Source organism: Schistocerca cancellata, chromosome 10 (genome assembly GCF_023864275.1).
Source record: "Schistocerca cancellata isolate TAMUIC-IGC-003103 chromosome 10, iqSchCanc2.1, whole genome shotgun sequence".
NCBI classification, from domain to species: domain Eukaryota; kingdom Metazoa; phylum Arthropoda; class Insecta; order Orthoptera; family Acrididae; genus Schistocerca; species Schistocerca cancellata.
In genome coordinates, this window is record NC_064635.1 from 200,135,195 (window position 1) to 200,155,712 (window position 20,518).

The window sequence follows — 20,518 nt, forward strand, 5'->3', positions numbered from 1 at the left end:
ATCATCGTCACAAAAAATGTTCTTATAGTTTTTGGTAGAACTCTGTGGGTGCTATTCAGAACTGTCATCAGATCTATTCTACTAATTTTGTTTTCGTAGAGAAAGTGAGTATCAGATTAAAACAATTATCGTATAAACTATTATCGCCACAAAAATGTTCTTATCATTTTCAATACATTTCTTCGGGTGCTATCCAGAACTGCCAACAGAACTGTTATACAAATTTATTTTTTCCAAACTGACAAATAATTTTTTACTGTATCAAAATTTTGACGAGTTATTGTTTTCTTCCCGAAATTCTGCAGAACTATTCGTGTTTTGAGCAGGGAAATCTAGAACTATTGCATACATATCAAGAACTATGAAAAACATGTATATTTCTCGTAAAAGCGGTGCAAACTTCACGGGAAATGCTCATAAGCATTCATTATTAAATGCACGTACAACGTAAACAATTACCTGCACAGAATATGTTACTAGTATTTTCGATAGAACTCTTACAATGCTATCCAGAGCTGTCATCAGAACGTACGAATAGACATAATTTTTTTGTAAAGTAAGTGAGCCCCACAATTAATTACTTATCTTACAAACTATTATAACCACAAAAAATGTTATTATGATTATCGATAGAAGTCTTGGGGTGTTATCCAGAACTGTTCATCAAAACTGTTGTACGAATTTATGTTTTTCTGTTGAGACAGTGGGTCTAACATCAAAGCAGTTACCGTGTAAACTATTATCGCCACAAAAGCTGTTATTAGGATTTTCGATAGAGCTCTTGGTGTCCTGTTCAGAACTGTTGTACGAATTTACTTTTTGCGAAAATTGACAAAGAATGTTTTCGATACGAATTTTTTTTCGAGTAATGTTGTTTTCTTCGCTAAATTCTGCAAGACTATTAAAATATTTTGTACAAAGAACTCTAGAACTATGGCATTTCTATCAAGAACACTGAAAAAATATATATTTCTGAAAAAAAACGGTGCCAACTTCACAGTAAGTGAAGAGGTTTCCTCCTTAAATTGCAATTATCTCGTAACCTATTAGCTGCACAAAAAACTGTTATTAGAATATTCGATAGAACTATTGGGGTTCTATTCAGAACTGTCCTCAGAACTGTTGTACGAATTTACTTTTTGCCAAAATCGAAAAAAATGATTTTGATACCACAATTTTTACGAGTACTGTTGTTTTCTTCGCTAAATTCTGCAGAACTATTGCAATCTTGTACAAAGAACTCTAGAACTATGGCATTTCTATCAAGAACACTGAAAAAATATATATTTCTGAAAAAAACGGTGCCAACTTCACAGTAAGTGAAAGTATTTTCTCCTTAAATTGCAATTATCTCGTAAACTATTAGCTGCACAAAAAAATGTTACTTGGATTTTCGATATAACTCTTGGAGCTCTGTTCAGAACTGTGCTCAGAACTCTTGTACTTATTTACATTATGCGGAAATTGACAAAGAATGTTTTCGATACGAAAATTTTTTCGAGTATTGTTGTTTTCTTCGTTACATTCTGCAGAACTATTGAAATTTTGTGGAAAGAACTCTAGAACTATGGGACGAAATTTGTGCAGAATGGTAAAATTAATGCAATGATTCAAACAATGTATTCACATATCATAAGTTAACTATAAGGAAATAATTACATTTAAAACCAAAGTAACCGAAAATAAAGACTGATAGTATTATTTAAAAAAATACAACACGACCTACAGTTTTCGAGCCTAAAGCCTTAATCATTATGCTACGGAGCTGCATGGTAAACTCATTTTTAGTGATTTCGTGCCTTACGAGAACTTATTTTCGACACATTCTCACAGACGAGGCTACACCATGGCTGCCCGACGAGAAACTGGCACCCTGTCATAACACCACTGCTTTCAAAAATTCAGTGGCATCCATGGTGTCTCTGTGGCACATAAGCCGGCCAGGGTGGCCGAGCGGTTCTAAGCGCTACAGTCTGGAACCGCGCGACCGCTACCGTCGCAGGTTCGAACCCTGCCTCGGGCATGGATGTGTGTGATGTCCTTGGGTTAGTTAAGTTTAAGTAGTTCTAAGTTCTAGGGGACTGATGACCTCAGAAGTTAAGTCCCATAGTGCTCAGAGCCATTTGAACCATTTTGTGGCACATAAATCTCTACTGTACTCAGAAGCAAATGACAACAGCGATAACATTTTATTATCATATCAAACACCGATAACTGATATCTCCATTGTAATATCGCTGCACATATAACGTACTTTGTTTCTTTTAACTTGGTAGTTTATACCAATGAAACAAATATGTTTACCTTATTCTTCAGTACTGTTCGTTTTCCTGTCTGCAAATTACGCAGTCACTAGAAACGCAGGAACCGCTAAACAAGAACACGTTATACAACAGTTCACCAACAAGAAAACAAGCTTCATTCTAGACAGTTCGTATCAAAAGTACTATAAGAAAAGTAAATTGATTATAGAAAGAATGAACGACTGTTATAATAGACTTACAAAAATAAATACGGTATCCATTAATTATTTTCTTATTGGTAATAAATATAACCCTATTCTAATGGAAAGGATTAATACGACCTGCTCGGTCAACATTAGGGAATTCCCCTACAAGTTTTGCAGTGTAGTAAACTTATGACACATAATGTGTTGTCTGGCCAGCGCTCATTGTTAGAGATGATCTGGAATTGTTACTTCTCACTGTCGATTTGGACACCACCGTCTTTCCATTGGACGGTAGGTAGGGTATCATTCATCTTTGATTTGAATTATTGTTATTATTTTTTTTTTTTTTGCGCCCTGCAGTATTTGCTAATTCTAACTATGTAGCTAATCCGGCGCTGAGTGATTCTGCAGGTGGTTTGCAAATGTGGTGTGAGTTTTCCCACTGCTCCTAATCCAGATTTTTTTTTTCACGTGTATCCAGAATGACAATTACTGAAGATAAACTGACATGCATCTGTTTTGCTGAATTTACTTGAAGCTGTTCACAGTATTTGTAATCTTGCCTTTCTAAGCGCCACGCATCAGGCGGACTGTCGAACGGGACTGATCCCAGTTTGCGGGCAAGCGATTGTTGTCCCTTGCCTATTATCAGTCTTGCGGGGCTTATCACTCGTGAGTGATCGCACCCTCAAAAAATTGTTTTGTAATTGACTTTGATACTTTTGATTATGCATTCCAATGCATCATTCAAGGGTAGTGCATTTATGTTGGAAGTGCAAGTGGTGCATAGGAAGCATGCATCATGCATGGGTCTGACAATTTCAGCTGCGTAATATATAAAGTACGTTACCACATACGATATTGGGTAGGAAATAGTCTTGTGATAAAAAGTTTAAATCCAGGAACACATATGCAGTTTTTTTTGGCAAACTAAAAATTATTAGTTGGTGTACCTATGGAAATAGTTGTTACTTCCAAATTTTTCGTGCTAAACTTGTAATTGGAAATAAAATCAACTTCTCGTTGTTGGTGCTCCCATACGGCGGACCATACAATTAGCACACTCGTGCACCGACAGATGGCAGCTGTACCTCCTCACTAGGGAGAACGCTCTCTACTTATTCCAGGGCTTTTGCATTTGAAAATCAATGATGGGTGAGGCCACGCCGGCGTGATCATGATATTTTACGACAGTACTGAGTATTTATTTCGGGTCTTGTTGCAAGAGGTAGTGTTTGTTTATATTTATCGCCAGTGAGAGTGAATTTCTGGCGTTGAAAACTTTGAAATGAGGTGCATTGGTGCACCGGATTGTATTAGCAATTCGGAGAGAGAGAGAGCAGGTTGTTTCTACCGTAGATTGGGAGGGCAACAGGTTCACAAAACTGTGGGAATGACAGCTGGTAACCAGCTGTACATTTCAAGTGTTTGGGGTAAGTAATTAATCGGGCAATGCACTCGTAATTACAGCTACAATACCCGTATTTTTCTGTACATTATAGCTTCATATGATTTGTTGAAGCTTCACTTTGACTGTTCACAATACGAGATGAATAAAGCTGATGGAAGGAAAATAGTGTAGTGCAATTTCTTCGAAAGTCAACGTTCCAAATACGTGCACTTCTAATGGGAAATAACCAAATAGCAAGGGCCGAAGCAGGCAGTAACGAAGGTGAGCTATTTATTTATATTTTTCTGTTTTTATGTTCAGGATAGAAAAATACGGTGCTCATTCAGATGTATCATGTTGTGTGTACACTATTAACTGCTGCGACCTTTTATTAGTCACACCAGTAGCGTAAGGCATGGTTAGTTTTTGACAGGATAAGTACCACATTAATGACTAGCGAAGCGAGCTTAGATTGAAATTCTGAACGCTAAGTATTTGTATATTTATTGATCCACTCAATCATTCAATATGATAAGGGACAAGACAAAGCTATCTAGGCCTATATGTGAACATACATAGACATAGCACTTTTTCCAATAGTGTTCACCTGGCTGAAGGTATATTGCATATTTATTCATAATAATACCAGAATAAGTTCAAATAATAATGCTGGTCATAATCAATACGTTATTTTTAATGAAACAGTCTGATTCTGAAACGTAATAAAAATACATAATTTGTGATAGATCACGTTCAAGAAAGAATTGTATGCTGTAAAAGGAGCGCTTTGTTAGGGGTGCTCTTAAGATTTTTTTTTTAAATTTTGTTGATTTTTGAATACTTTCAACTTCTTTCGAGAGATAGTTGTGGAGTTTGGTTCCTATACACTTAACACTATTGCTATAGGCTACAGTTCAGTAAATGAGGAACTAGTTTTAAGCATTTTTGTTTTTTGATCTTGTGTCATGATGGTGTCTGTCCAGATTCCTATACAATCTGTTGATGTTGTATTCAATAAAACAGAGCAAGTTCAAATATATATTGGCTAGGGGGAGGCGGTAGGCTTACATTTCATTTTTTAAACAGTGTTTTGCATGTTTCTCTTCACTTTTTGTACAGAGTTATTCTGATTGCTTTGTGCTGTTTTTTCAATTATAAATAATGTCCTTGTTTTGATACTATGACCCCAAACAATAATTCCATAGCATAGTACAGAATGGAAAAGAGCACAATACACATGTCGATGTGTTGGCAGTTTGTTCATCCCTCACTGAGTGGAGCATAAAACAAACTGTTTAGCCTGAAACTAATCATATTAATGTGGCTTTTCCATGTGAATGTATCAGTGATGTCAGTCTCAAAGAATTTTGTTTCACTGACAAAGTCTAGATTGCTGCCACTTAGTGTTACTGTTGGAACTTGGGTAGCTTTGTTCTGAATGCCGCGGACAGTTAGACATTCTGTCTTTTTTCGATTTAGGAGTAGTCTATTGTATGCAAGCCACGAGTCTAGTTCGTTTGTATTTCTATTAACTGCTGACTGAAGATATTCATCTGTATTTGATATAAGGAAATTAGTATCATCAGCAAAGAGAAATGCCTCGCTAGTGGAGAGGGTGGAAAGGAGGTCATTTATATAAAGTAGAAATAACAAGGGCCTTAGAACAGAGTACTGTGGCACACCACTTTTGTAGATGAGTGCACCCCATTGAGGATTCCTGATTGAATGAATTTATGTATAGCAGCATACTGTGCTCGGTCTTTCACATAGCTTCTGAGCCAGCCATGAGTAGTTCCCCTTATCCCATAAGAATCCATCTTATGGAAAAGTATATTGTGATTTACCATGTTAAAAGCCTTTGTGAGGTCATGAAAGACAACTATAGCTGGGCATTTCTTGTCAGCAAGATGTAGAGTAGCATCAAGAAATTCATATATTGCATCAGTAGTGGTTTTATTTTCTTGAAAATCATACTGAGCAGAGAAAAACCTGTTGTTTTTTCTAATAAATGATTTTAGTCTGGCAACCATTGCAATTCAAATATTTTGCTGAATATACACAGCACTGCAACTGAACAGTAGTAGCTAGGATCTTCTTTATATCCCTTTTTATGTATGGGTATGACTTTTGCTGTTTTAAGTTTTCTTGGTAATACTGCATCTGAAAATGAAGCATTTATTACATGAGACAGTGGCTTACTGATAAGATTGCTGCAGTGGTGGAGAGGGAAGTAAGGGATCATGTCTTCTCCTGCTGGTGATGTTTTTTCTTTATTTTACTATTTTGCTGAATTATCATTTCTATCTATGGTCCCAATGTTGGCGATAAAAACATTGTGTGGTCAAAGGTACTAAGGACTATTTGAGAGGAGCAATTACTTTTTAGATATTCTGTTACTATTTCTACAGTTTCAATATAGTATTAGTTAAATTCCTGAGCTACTTCGTCTTGGTCACTTATCATTGTTGCATTTGCTTTAAGTTTAAAGTTATGAACACTGTTCCTATTCCTACCCATCCTTGTGTGAATTATTTGCCGCATGGATTTGCTTTTTTTATATGAAGACTTCAGAAAGGTGTCATTGTGTAGTTTTTTTTTTTTTTTTTTTTTTTTTTTTTTTTTTTTTTTTTTTTTTTTTTTTTTTTTTTTGCCGCATTTCTAAATATTCTTTTGTATGCAGTGAAGTACTACTTAAATTGTTCACTTTTGCCAAGTACCATCCTTTCTGAAGGAGAAAAGCTCTCTCTTCACTATTGCTGAGGTTATAACACCTGTGTTGTAATCCAGTTGGAGGATACTTTGTTGTTACAAATATGTTTTTGTTTTTGAAGGGAAATGACAATTGAAATAGTAACAGAAAATGTTTAAAAAGGTTTCAAATTTTTCATCTTCTGTTTGAGAGTGGTATACAATCTCTGTGTTCTCTCTGTGTATGGTACAAAAAATTTCGGCTTTGTAGTATCATTTTGTTGGGTTGAGGTTCACTTCCCAGAACGACTGGTTGTATGTTCAGTGCATCAAGGTCAGAACATCCTGGATTTACAAATCTAACAAACTATTTGTGTTGCTGACTACTTTGTCAAGAGCACGTACACTTTGGTTTGTTACCCTGGTTGGGGATCTACACTTCATAACAAGGTTGTAACAGTTCATGAAATGTTTAAAATAACACCTGACAATTCTACATCTTTTTCTATACCCAGGTGTGAAGCTGCAACACTGTTTTTTTACAAATATGCAGCTTCCTCCAGCTCTGAAGACTTTACTTGAGAAGTGATGCACTAGTTTGAATTGTGGTACCACAACTGGGTCTATTTTGAGCAACTTCATGTAGTATTCAGTAATACACAATATTTGGGCATCTGACACCTCACTGTTGATACTCGTTAAAAGTTCTAGCTCATACAACTTACTCTTGAATCCCTGTACATTATGAAAAATAGATTTTTGGGGTAGAGTCATGTTTCTACATCTACATTTATACTCCGCAAACCACCCAACGGTGTGTGATGGAGGGCACTTTACGTGCCACTGTCATTACCCCCCTTTCCTGTTCCAGTCGCGTATGGTTCGTGGGAAGAACGACTGTCTGAAAGCCTCCGTGCGCACTCTAATCTCTCTAATTTTACATTCCTGATCTCCTCGGGAGGTATAAGTAGGGGGAAGCAATATATTCGATACCTCATCCAGAAACGCACCCTCTCGAAACCTGGCGAGCAAGCTACACCGCGATGCAGAGCGCCTCTCTTGCAGAGTCTGCCACTTGAGTTTGCTAAACATCTCCGCAACGCTATCATGGTTACCAAATAACCCCGTGACGAAACGCGCCGCTCTTCTTTGGATCTTCTCTATCTCCTCCGTCAACCCGATCTGGTACGGATCCCACACTGATGAGCAATACTCAAGTATAGGTCGAACGAGTGTTTTGTAAGCCACCTCCTTTGTTGATGGACTACATTTTCTAAGGACTCTCCCAATGAATCTCAACCTGGCACCCGCCTTACCAACAATTACTTTTATATGATCATTCCACTTCAAATCGTTCCGTACGCATACTCCCAGATATTTCACAGAAGTAACTGCTACCAGTGTTTGTTCCGCTATCATATAATCATACAATAAAGGATCCTTCTTTTTATGTATTCGCAGTACATTACATTTGTCTATGTTAAGGGTCAGTTGCCACTCCCTGCACCAAGTGCCTATCCGCTGCAGATCTTCCTGCATTTCGCTACAATTTTCTAATGCTGCAACTTCTCTGTATACTACAGCATCATCCGCGAAAAGCCACATGGAACTTCCGACACTATCTACTAGGTCATTTATATATATTGTGAAAAGCAGTGGTCCCACAACACTCCCCTGTAGCACGCCAGAGGTTACTTTAACGTCTGTAGACGTCTCTGTAGACGTTTCACACCAATCAGTGCATTTCCATGATAAAATTCTGGCATGTTTTGTTAAATTACAGCTGAATGTTTGGATTTATTTATAGCACTGCTGTATGTTAGAATTTCAACTGAAGTTGTTAAGTCTGATCTTTTTTTAGGGGGGATAGCAAAATTCCTCCTCCTTTGTGGTAGGCCGCCTTCGCCTTACTTTATTGTGGCTGATGCTCTGGGTGCCAGTGCTGCTGTTGTTCCGTTTCTCGATGATGGAGCTGTTGGAGTCATTGCTGTTGCTGCAGTAATTGTAGGAAACTTTGCTTTTGCTGTTCTACCTGGTTTGTTTTATGGTATTCTTTCCATTGCCCCCCTTGATGATGCCTCTTCATCATACTTCTGCCCAGAAACCACTTCCGCATAGGAGGGGGTAAGTGAAGAAGGTGTCCTGTTTGATTTATTAGATTCTTTAGCTGCTTCTTGTACTGTTTCTGCCAATGTTGATGTCAGTCCCGTAGATGGAATTACACTGTTTGCCTTCTCTCTGCTTGCAATGATTTCATTTATCATCTTACAAATAAATTTCTTTCCTTCATAATTCAGATGCATTCCATGCCTGGTATGCTGGCATCTTTCCAATTTGCCTATATCAAGAAAGCTACATTTTCCTAACAAAGAACATGTCTGAAACTTCCTGCCACATTAAAACTGTGTGCCGGACTGAGACTCAAACTCGGGACCTTTGCCTCTCGCGGGCAAGTGCTCTACCAACTGAGCTACCCAAGCATGACTCATGCCCCGTCCTCACAGCTTTACTTCTGCCAGTACCTCGTCTCCTACCTTCCAAACTTTACAGAAGCTCTCCTGCGAACCTTGCAGAACTGCACTCCTGAAAGAAAGGATATTGCGGAGACATGGCTTAGCCACAGCCTGGGGGATGTTTCCAGAATGAGATTTTCACTCTGCAGTGGAGTGTGTGCTGATATGAAACTTCCTGGCACTCCGCTGTGGAGTGAAACATCCATTCCTGTTGGCTCTATTTTGCGGAAGTATGATGTGAAATGTGTTTTTCAACCACCTTCTAAGATTAAGGCCCTGTTGGTGTCCGTAAAAGATGATCTTGGTTTGCGTAAGGCTGGGGTCTATTGTATTCCTTGCAGTTGTGGCATGTCATATATTGGTCAGACAATCAGGACTGTGGAAGACCGGTGTATTGAACATAAGCGTCACACACGCTTACAACAGCCAAGCAAATCCGCTATTGCCTTGACACCAGTCATCCTATGGAATACAACAACACGGAGATTCGGGCTTCCACGTCCAGCTATTGGGATAGTGTTATTAAGGAAGCTGTTGAAAGCAGACTATCAAGCAACCTTATTAATAGCAGAGATGGTGGATTTTTTGTAAATGCTGCTTCGAATCTGGCTCTGTCTCTCATCAAAAAACAGAGGGACAGAATTAGTGCTATCTCACCTGTTGATTAATAGTAACTATCGATATTTCTGATGTTGGTTATCTTTGGTTGTGTTGACACTTGTTCTGTGTGTGGTGTCTTCCTTGTTTTTCCTCTGTGAACCAAGGTATTAAATTTGCTTGCACACTTTTTCTTCCTTGCATTTGTGCCTTGAGAATGGCAGGGTGTGCTCCTGTCGAAATATCGGCGGTGTTCGATGATGTCACCCGGCAGCAAACCCGTAAGTTATTTGAACATTCGATTCGCCAGGAAAGGTAAGGTCTCACTATGTGATATTGTTGCAACGATTGTATTGTGGTGTTTATTACTCCTAGAAAAATTTCTTTACTTCTGCTAAGCAGTTATCTGCTTCGTTTTTTGCAACATCATGTGGACTTGCTATATTGTAATTTGTGAACATGGTTCCTGTTTAGAAGATGTATCAGTTACAATCTCTTGATTATCACAACTGTCTTCACAAGCATTCTGTCAACAACATGGGTATTAAGAATTTGTCTCTGAGTAATGTTGGCAATAAAACATTTGTTATATTCAAAAGACTACAAGTTTATCGTTTCAACAAGTAGGCCTTTACTATGATGTAAGCCTTAGATCTGTCAGTGCAATTTTGTTGCAAAAGTATGCAAACTACAACATTAGTTTTATAGCTGTGTGCAACTCAGTTATTGAACTGTCATGTTACTTTAATTTTGAGGTGAACTGATACACATATATTTTATTGGCTATGAAATGTTATTAAAATGGTTACTGAAATATGCTTCAGATGTAACTTCCATTTGAATGTTTCAATTTATTAAACAATAAGATCCCTTTGCTACATTTTTATAGCCACTGGAGAGCTACTGATGAAACATACTAAATGCAAAATAAGACATTCAATAGAACTGAAGATGTTATTGTAAACTTGCGGTTACAAAAAGCTTAAAGTAGAAGTAAGTATTCACAGAATGTCACTTAATTGTTATTCAGAAAATTCACAGGTCAGATCTGTGTTATAGTAAATGTGACATAAAGCATTCTTATTTCTTCGCGTAGATAAGGAGGAATGCAGATGAGAACACTACCTGTGAGAGGAAGCTAAAATCGTTTCTTCATCCACATCCAATGTTAACGGAAAGTCTCTGCATCAGATTCCCACAAATGGTCAAATGAAACTATAAGATTTGTCCTAAAGGTGAAATGTGCTGTTGGCAGTACTTGTTGTATTTATTTATTTATTTATATGATTATTTATCCATAGACCATTCAGCACAACAGTATTCAACATGCTGGATATGATACAGAAATAATATAAACATATATAAAAATTAACAAAGCTGTTTAGGATTAGGTGAAGGCAGAGTGAAAAGTTGGCCATGCCCTGATCAAAGGAACCAACCTACCATTTGCCTTAGCAACTTGAGGAAACCAGGAAAACTCATCTAGTATGGCATAATGGGAAATAAACACTTTTCCTCCAAAAGGCTACAATTTGTTGAGAAGTAAAGATTACCTCCTGTTATCCACAAAAACACTAAAGAAGAACACTGATTTCTTCAAGTTTGCACTGGGGCATTCAGTATGGCTTTATAGAGTTGTTATGTGTGAAACTTCCCTATGAAGATGTTCTAGGAAGCCTGTGCAGACTTTCACGAGGTGAAATGGCAAGCAGGGCATTTGTGGAATATTTAAAAGGGTTTGAAGAGAAATGTAGATCTTCTAAATAAAGAATTCAGTACTTCCCCAGAGCTGCAATTTCCTAGACATGTACTAGTTTTTGTGGTATGAGGTTTGACGGTATACTGGAAATATGTTGTAGCATGTTTTTTTAACTGCAAACTCCAAAAACCCTATCAAACTGTGGCAATCTGTCCATAAGGTATTCAATTTTATTTTATTTTGTCAGGGCCTTATAATTATATCAAGTGATAATACTGATAAGTGATATGCTGATGATACAAGTATAGCTATCACACCCAACAGACAAGAATTAAATGGTGAAATTGTAAACAATGTTTTTCAGAAAATCATTAAGTGGTTCTCTGCAAATGGGCTCTCATTAAACTTTGACAAAACACAGTATATACAGTTACACACAGTAAATGGAATGACACCATTAATAAATATAGACTTCGATCAGAAATCGGTAGCTACGGTAGAATATTCAAAATTTTTAGGTGTATGCATTGTGAAGGGTTCAACTGGAAAAAACACACTGAGGATCTGCTGAAACGTTTGAGTTCAGCTACTTAATGCTATTAGGGTCATTGCAAATTTTGGCAATATACATCTGAGTAAATTAGCTTACCACGCCTATTTTCATTCTCTGCTTTCGTATGGCATCATATTCTGGGGTAACTCATCATTGAGTAAGAGTGTTCATTGCACAAAAGCATGTAATCAGAATAATTGCTGGAGCTCATCCAAGATCATCCTGCAGACACTTATTTAAAGAGCTAGAAATCTTCACTGTAGCCACACAATATATATATTCACTTATGAAATTTGTTATTAACAATCCGAACGAATTCCAAAGTAATAGCAGTGTACATGCCTACACCACTATGACAAAGGATGATCTTCACTACTCAAGGTTAAATCTAACTTTGGCTCAGAAGGGGGTAAATTATGCTGCCACAAAAGTCTTTGGTCACTTACCTAATAGCATCAAAAGTCTGACAGATAGCCATATAGCATTTAAAAGGAAATTAAAAGAATTTCTTAATGGCAACTCCTTCTACTCGTTAGATGAATTTTTGGATATAGTAAGTGGGTAATTTCCCAACCCCCAACAAAAAATTGAGTGTCATGTAATATATCTTGTATAGACACCTTTTATTAACCAGACCCATTCGACATCATTACAAAGTGTCGTATTCATGACCTATGGAACAAGTACTAACCTAATCTCTAATCTAATCTAATAGCAATGTTGGCATATGGGGAATTCTTCATATTCATTCTATTCCTAGTCAGGTAATTTGTAAAATTAATCATTCCTATTTACATAAAGAGAATTGTTGTTTTGCTGCATATGTGACTCACAGTGAAAGAAAGTACTTTGAATAATAACAGTTTCAGAGAGGCGATTGAGGAAAAGCAGTCAGAGTTTCAGTTACTAGGAATTTACAGTTACACTGTGGCTTTAGCTGTATTATTTGTATCTGGTAAGCCAGTTGTCAAAATTGGCTCCAAGGCAGAACTTAAAAATCATGTACTACGGAATAATTTATCCATTTCTTTATTATGGTATCGAGCTTTGGGCCTGAGCGGCAGACCTACAACTGAATAGAGTATTGATATTACAGGAACAAGCAGTTAGGGTAATGCATTGACTAGAGTCTAGACTAGAGAGTCGTCTTGTGAATCCTTTGTCCGATGCAAATATTTAACAATGTATTCCTTGTATTTGTATAAATGTTTCACATTTTGTGTGAATAGTAGAAACAAAGTAAGCAAGCACAGTGATACAAATAATTATGACACCAAAAATGAGGCTAACTACGTCAAGCAGAGGTGAAAACTATTAGTGACTGAGAATAGTCCTCATATAAATGGGCAAATATGGTTCAACATGCTGCCACATACTTTGAGAACTTGAGGTGGAAAACTGTTCCATGGGTGTTTAAAAGTATTATTAGTAAATAAGTGTTCACTGAAAGAAAAAGTTCCTCTGAACATGTGTCCCAAAATGGGCAGTGTGTGTGCAATGACAATAAATTGTCCTGGAGCACAGTACAGGTTGCATCACATCCACCTCACACAGAAACTTTGGTTTTGACAGGACCTTGCTGGGATTCAGTTATTATGGAGTCATGAAAGTATGTTTGACTAAAGATCCAATTGATGAATTCACAGGTTATCAGCTGATATGTGGCTTCATCTTGTCACAACATTTAAATGAGTTTTGTACCCATCATCTTTGCCAGATGGGTACGAAACTCGTTGAAACATTGTGACAAGACAATATCACCACTCAGCTGATAACCTGAGAAGAATTCATCATTGGAATACACCGAGAAAGACTGCAATCGCATAAAAGATCTGATTAATTGTGATGGCAGCTTTCAACTGGATGGTGTGGGACCAGGTGTTCTTTTGTAAATTTCTTCAGCAAGAAAACATTTTATGATTAATGACATATCTAATGACAGTTAACTTTATTAAGTTGACATCTGAATTTTATTTCTGTGAGCCCACATTGTGACAGATATCACACATGTAATATCACCATTACACATGTGCCTGTGCGCCATAGATGGAGCAGTATTCAAAAAGGGCACGAAACTCGACAGAGGTCACTCGTGCAGCAGCTGCCTTTGCGCATGTATCTCTGAGTCAATTTTTGGTATAAAGTGCAGTGTGCAGTATCGGCTGATATCCAGTAGGTCACCCTATCAAATACGCGTGCTGCCAGTTACGCCATTGCATTTTTTTCTTACAGCCTCCACCACAACACAAGGGTGCTGCCACGAATGATTACACTACTGCCAATTAGATTCAAGCATCCCCTCTCAGGAGCTCCAGTGGTGCTTGTACTTAAGTTACAACATTCATTCCTTTTGCCCATTTTATGTGTTTGTCAGCTGAATAACATGTACAGACTTTAGTAGTGGCTGGGGCTCAACATCTTCTGAAAAGACATTGTATTGAAAAGTGACGGATTTATCAACTTTTTGTGTCTGTATATATTTCTACATTCAAAGCTGCTGTTAGCAACTGATGCTGTCACTCTAGTAACAAAATTATGTATTATTTTTACTATTTGCTATTAGATGTAGAATAAATTAATGTATGATTTTTTTCTTCACGAACAGCATCTGTTCCTCACTCCGGTATCCACTAAAGAACCACACAGCGTGCAAAGGAAGACGTAACAATATGAACTAGCAATTTCCAGTCCAAACACTCACCTGATGTTGGCTGAATGATTAACAGCTAAAATATTGTGGCAAGAAGTAGACATCATCTGATTGCAATCCCGAAACTTCATGGTATAGCATAATTTTCATCTGTAATTTTGTGTTTGTGAAAAGGATTGTGATATACGAGGACATTTTGTAGCAGGCAACAGTGTCATGAAATTATCTGCAACATCGAAACTGAGCATTGTTAATAAACACAAAAGTTTGTTATAAAACTGGTTTTCATTGGAGTACATAAAATATGTTATCTAGTATTAGCTAACTGTTGATTGGTATTGCAGGCATTTGAAGACAGTCAAAGGCCAAAACTGGCCAGTAATGGATTAAAGTCTGCCTGTACAAAAAATCTTCAACATCCTATGGTAGACTTAATAAAATATTCTGGGCTCTTATGGTGTGGTCGGATCAATTTCTTGTTGAAACCCAACATTTCATCCCCATCTGTGGAGGACATCTTGAATGGCAGTTGTAGCATTTTCAAAAGTCTGATGCACACAGTGGCTCTCAGCAAGCCTCAAGAAATTCATCTGACCATGGCATACTGGCTGGAACATTCCCAGCCATGAAATTTTACATTACAGCCTATGCTAGACATCAAAACTTGTTTCAGTTAATTTTTTTATTTATTTTATTCTCCAACACAATAACAGTTATGTCTATAGAAGACAACATTTGGTCCTCCTGCACAGCAACTGGGCTTCAACATGGTCATTTGAAAAGGTTGAAAGTGGAAATCACTGAAGATAATTGTAATTGTGTTGAGGGGGGACAAATCATATCATCAACCACAGATGTCTACAGAAGACATATAAAAAATAATAATGTCTTACTTTGTGAATGGTCTGACAGAGTCTGTGTATTGTACGCGAAAACAAAGTTGACACTCGACGTGGTGGCTGAGGGGAGCAACTGCAAAGGCATTTCCCATTTTCAGTTGCTCCCATCAGCCAGTGTGCTGAGTGTCAACTTTGTTTGCATGTTTAATAAGTGTGAATAGGTACTCAGCTCAGACTCAGCACAGGACGTACTGATCATTGGGCACAGGTACGTACTGTGCCCTTCAGCTGCCTTTCGTCTGTGGATGAACCTATTGTATATGAGAGGATCTTCAGCAAAGGAAATACAGAATATTTTCTTCAGTTGCTATCAAATCAATCAAGGGCTAATGATCTTTGTAAATCTAATACAGATGACAAGTACTCCCATTTCATAATAAAACTGAGTATTTTCAAAAAGCCTTCCTCAAAAAGAAATTAGAGTGCAAAAACACAAACAAACCAAACAACTAGGCTGTAGCAGGAATCAGTCTCCTGCAACAGGAAGAGAGATTTTTTAAACTTAAAAAAAAAATCCTTTCCAAGGAATGTAAAAAATAAAATTATTTCTGGACTAAGTCATAAAAGAAGCTAAATTAAGAGAAAATAACCAATATATCAGGGACTCTATAAACCAGACTAAGCTATTGTGGACAGCTGTGCAGAAACTTCCTGGGAAGAAGGAAACTCACAAGGATATTACTATATCCTATAACAACAGTCTTAGTTGCAGGTCTGTTCCAATCCATTCTGTGCCACAATCACAAATGATTTAATGATCGAAAAAATTGGTAAATTAGTTTTGAAGGATTCCCAGGTACTTGCAAAACTCAATATTGACAAAAAATACATGACCCTCAGTCCTGCTAGTCAAGGTGAGCTAGGAAGAATTATAAGCTCCTTAAAAAAATAGCAGTTCGACAGGAATTGATGAGATCCCTGGTGATAATAAGAAAACTGTTGACAAACTTTATTCTCACACCATTATTAACCATTTGCAATTCTTGACTGTCGGAGGGCATTTTTCCTCATCTGCTAAAATCCTCTAAAGTCATAAGAGATTTGCTTGAAGAAAACGTCACGTTATGGACCTGTAGCACTGCTATTTGGCTTTTGAAAGATTATAAATTAACTCTTTCTTGCTCAGGTAACAAGATTTTTCAGTTGGAAGTATATATTATCAACATGATTTCAGAGCACAATATTCCACTGAGACTGCTACCTTTTATCTTGTCAACCACATCTTAAATGCAATTCAAAATCACTCCAAAGTCTGTCAAAAATTGGTTTTTAATTTTTGTCTTAAAAAATTCTCTGTAGTTTACTGAACAAGAAAAAGGACCACAGAAAGTACCAAAATAGATAATTTCAAAGTGGCTGCACGCACCACAATGTGCCCACAGCACACTGTCAGCTCTATTGAAAATAATGTTTTGTTCTCATTTGTTTCGTTTTTATGACTTTTTAGTTATTTAGGTTGGCTAACCTGTGAAAGCTTTACAGTTGCTTATCTTTCATTCATACAGAGAGTTTAGTCATAGTTTGCTGCTGTTTCAACAACTGTGTATGGGAACACATATCAAAAGCTCTTCTAGTAGGACTAAATACTTTGAAAATAGGTGTGCTAAATGCTGTTCTGTGTTTCAGTGACGGTGCGGTGTCAACGCTTAATGTTGTGGAACTGATGGGAGTGCCTGGTAGACTAAATATGCATAGAGCTCTAATAGACATTGACCGAAGGAGACTTTCTGAAGCAAAAAAAAAATCAGTGATGGAAGCCACCAAAGAAGCAAGAATAAGTAGTGAGAAAAAGAGAAGGGAGGAAGAACAATAAAGAAAACAAGATGAATATGGACCTGGGCTGTATTAGTGTTATCCAAGTTTAACAGGAAAAGCAAGTTTTAACTTTATCTTGAATTTCCAAAAAGTTAAATTATAATTAAGTTCTGGTACACTTTGGGTGGAAACTATTAAAGACAGAGACCTGAAATTTTGAAATAGCGTCTTAAAGATTGCTTAATCAAAAAGTAGACTACTCTTGTGACTTAACTCTGAAAATAAAATGCTTTTTTGAATAAAAATGCTGAATTCATTTCCAAAATTATTGATAATCGTACTTAAAATTTTTTTGTACCACAGTTTATGACAGCACCATCTTTTCAATAGTCTGCTTTGAAGATAATAGTGTAAAGAACATACAGGAAAAACATAAACCTTCTCTGTTTGTATTTTGAGTAATGTGTACCTGTGATGTGCATAAATAATTAGCATGATTTATTTCACTTACAACAACAAAAATATAATTAAAAAAAGTGTGAGAGCTAAACCTGTGGTTCATACATAAAAATGCTTCCGGAAGATGTCTTAAAAGATGGTAAGCATTATATTGGCTTACAAATCTTATTATTTGAGTACACTATTTAGAAAACTGAAAATTTTTTCAGGGTTTCCCTTGGTATTCACAGACCATTCTCCTTAAATAAACTTGGTTGTTATGATATGCAAGAAGTGCCTAATTTGTGACTGATAACTTGCTTAAGTAATCAAGCTCAGGTTACAGAAGTCAAACACAGACACACACTACATGGAACTACCTTTCAGTGCTACCCCCAGTGTCACATGAGGTACCGCAGGGCTCTGTCTTAGGACTATTTCTTTCTCTAGTACACATTACTGATCTGCCATCACGTATTAATAGTCTCCCCTCATGTATAAAGAATGCAAAAGCAGTTCTATTTGCAGATGATGCCAGTCTGCGTATGGAAGCAAACAGAAGTAAAGATCTTATCACTGTTGCAGGTGTCATCAAAGATAAAGTTTGACAATGGCTCCATAGGAACATGTTTGTATTAAACTGACAAAAACAGTTACTCTATGCTTTCAGCCACAGCAAAATAAATACACTGAAAAGGCAGTAATTCACATGAGCAACTATGAAATTCAGAATGTCAATGTGCCATAGTTTCTTGTGCTTTGCCTGTAAGAAAATTGAAAATGGAACTCTCACATAACATCCTTAAACTCCCAACTCTTTAAAGTAACGTATGTAATCAAGGTACTATCCAGCATTGCAATGCTTGAAACTGTAAAAACTGTGCATTTTTCTTGGATACATTCACTGTTATGATATGGTGTTATCTTTTGGGGAAATACTACTACTGCCATAACAACATTCAGGAAACGAAAGAGAATAATATGATTAATAAAAAATAAACAATAGAAGTTCCTATAAGCCATTTTTTGAGTTTTAAATATTCTTCCTCCTTGCATTTATATCCTAGAAATTGTTCTCTTAAAATGAAGAAAGAATCTGTTTATCCAAAACACTGCTGCGCATGAGCAACATACTAGGTTAAGGAAAAATATCCACATAAATTATTCCAGCACAAATCTATCTCAAGAGAGTGCTCATCACTGTGGTGTAACAATCTACAGTAAGCTGCCAGAAATTATTAAGAGTACCAACACATTCAAAAAAGCTGCTGGAACCAAATAGTCCGGAACCGAGTGACTGCTATGGTCGCAGGTTTGAATCCTGCCTCGGGCATGGATGTGTGTGGTGTCCTTAGGTTAGTTAAGTTTAAGTAGTTCTAAATTCTAGGGGACTGATGACCCCAGATGTTAAGTTCCATAGTGCTCAGAGCCATTTCAACAGTTTTTTTTTTGAACTTTTTTAATAAAGAGTTGTTTTTACAATTTGTCACATTTATGAGTGACAGACTAGAATAGTTGCCTAATGCTATTGTACTTAAAATATGTCCATCATCTGTCATACATTGTATGTCTATAAGGTTTATTGGCCCAATAAATAAATAAATAAATAACAAATTGGATATAATAGAAAGAAACATTCCACGTGGGAAAAATATATATAAAAAACAAAGGTGCTGTGACTTACCAAATGAGAAAGTGCTGGTAGATAGACACAATAAAAAACACACACACAAATTTCAAGCTTTCGCAACCCGAGGTTGCTTCATCAGGAAAGAGGGAAGGAGAGGGAAAGACGAAAGGATGTGGGTTTTAAGGGAGAGGGTAAGGAGTCATTCCAATCCCGGGACCGGAAAGACTTACCTTAGGGGGAAAAAAAGGACAAGTATACACTCGCGCGCGCGCGCGCACACACACACACACACACACACACACACACACACACACACACACACACACACACACACACACACACACACACACACACACACACACACACACACATATCCATCCGCACATATGAAGACACAGTCTGCCTGTGTCTGTGTCTTTTTCCCCCTAAAGTAAGTCTTTCCGTTCCAGGGATTGGAATGACTCCTTACCCTCTCCCTTAAAACCCACATCCTTTCGTCTTTCCCTCTCCTTCCCTCTTTCCTGATGAAGCAATCTCAGGCTGTGAAAGCTTGAAATTTGTGTGTGTGTTTGTGTGTTTTTTATTGTATCTACACTCCTGGAAATTGAAATAAGAACACCGTGAATTCATTGTCCCAGGAAGGGGAAACTTTATTGACACATTCCTGGGGTCAGATACATCACATGATCACACTGACAGAACCACAGGCACATAGACGCAGGCAACAGAGCATGCACAATGTCGGCACTAGTACAGTGTATATCCACCTTTCGCAGCAATGCAGGCTGCTATTCTCCCATGGAGACGATCGTAGAGATGCTGGATGTAGTCCTGTGGAACGGCTTGCCATGCCATTTCCACCTGGCGCCTCAGTTGGACCAGCGTTCGTGCTGGACGTGCAGACCGCGTGAGACGACGCTTCATCCAGTCCCAAACATGCTCAATGGGGGACAGATCCGGAGATCTTGCTGGCCAGGGTAGTTGACTTACACCTTCTAGAGCACGTTGGGTGGCACGGGATACATGCGGACGTGCATTGTCCTGTTGGAACAGCAAGTTCCCTTGCCGGTCTAGGAATGGTAGAACGATGGGTTCGATGACGGTTTGGATGTACCGTGCACTATTCAGTGTCCCCTCGATGATCACCAGTGGTGTACGGCCAGTGTAGGAGATCGCTCCCCACACCATGATGCCGGGTGTTGGCCCTGTGTGCCTCGGTCGTATGCAGTCCTGATTGTGGCGCTCACCTGCACGGCG

The 20,518-nt window shown here is 37.7% G+C and overlaps 1 long non-coding RNA gene across 2 annotated transcripts; it reads left to right on the forward strand.

The window, feature by feature from the left end:
* Nucleotides 1-3,559: 3,559 nt before the first annotated feature.
* On the forward strand, nt 3,560-17,474 carry LOC126106600 (uncharacterized). 2 transcript variants are annotated; one of them, XR_007523374.1, is made up of 3 exons: nt 3,560-3,882; nt 3,972-4,121; nt 14,495-17,474. It is a non-coding gene; the product is annotated as an uncharacterized LOC126106600 (long non-coding RNA). The 2 variants fall into 2 exon arrangements; XR_007523375.1 differs by having other exon boundaries at nt 17,065-17,474.
* The last annotated feature ends 3,044 nt before the right edge of the window (nt 17,475-20,518 follow it).